Below are 921 nucleotides of genomic sequence, written 5' to 3'. Positions count from 1 at the left end.
TTTTTTACGAATATTTAGTGATGTCTCGTGCCCTAACACTATTATCAAACGTTTTATTGTTTTTATATTCATTACTTGATGATTTTGCAGTGTGCAGTCTAAACCAATAAAAAAAATCGGTTGTAGTGTTGCTCAAACACCACTCCACCAAAGGAAATACTTCATATTCACTACTTTATATTTACTTGGTTTTGTTTACGTGATAGTATCGTTGTTTCATGCCACGTACTGTTGATGTAGAATTACTCCCAAATAGCAATGATATTAGCAGCTCACGCGCTTGAGTTTCAGCAAAGTGACATTATGTTCAACTACCGATATTGTCAATTCTATCTATCTCAATTATTCTGCCTCAGGTTATGTGTCCAAGTTTACAGTGCGTTTATCAGTTTGATATAAAATAAAGTATTTCCATCATAATTATCTAAAACTCGTCGGTCTCATCGCTCTCACAGCTATATATAAACTATATTGCATTGTAGCGTTTTAAAAATGTTATTATAATTACTTAACAATATATTAAGGCTGTTGCGCCTACCAAAACTTGCCTTTGTAGGCAACATATCGAAGGCCAAATGCCACATCAAAATATTAAATTTGAGGTAGACAATATGACAGTGGTATCCGATCAGATGGCATATTCAGATTAAAAACGATTGATAAATACAAAACCCAAGACAGTTTACAGTTGCACGATTTGAGGTATCGACGCTGGTTCATATCAGGCAATTTATTGAGACTGGAATCACGGTAAATAAGCTATCAACTTTGTAATGTCCGACATAATACGGGCATAAGTAAGTTTTGGCAGACACCCATTAGACAGGTGTTCGAGTCCATACGATTAATGGTGATTTTTGAAGTCCATTTATAACAATAGCCAACTGTAGTTCTGGTTCAAGCTCCTAGTTTACCTAGCGT

This window comes from Phytophthora parasitica (assembly GCF_000247585.1).
Source record: "Phytophthora parasitica INRA-310 unplaced genomic scaffold supercont2.3, whole genome shotgun sequence".
NCBI classification, from domain to species: Eukaryota; Oomycota; class Peronosporomycetes; order Peronosporales; family Peronosporaceae; genus Phytophthora; species Phytophthora nicotianae.
Note: the sequence above shows the minus strand (reverse complement) of the source record.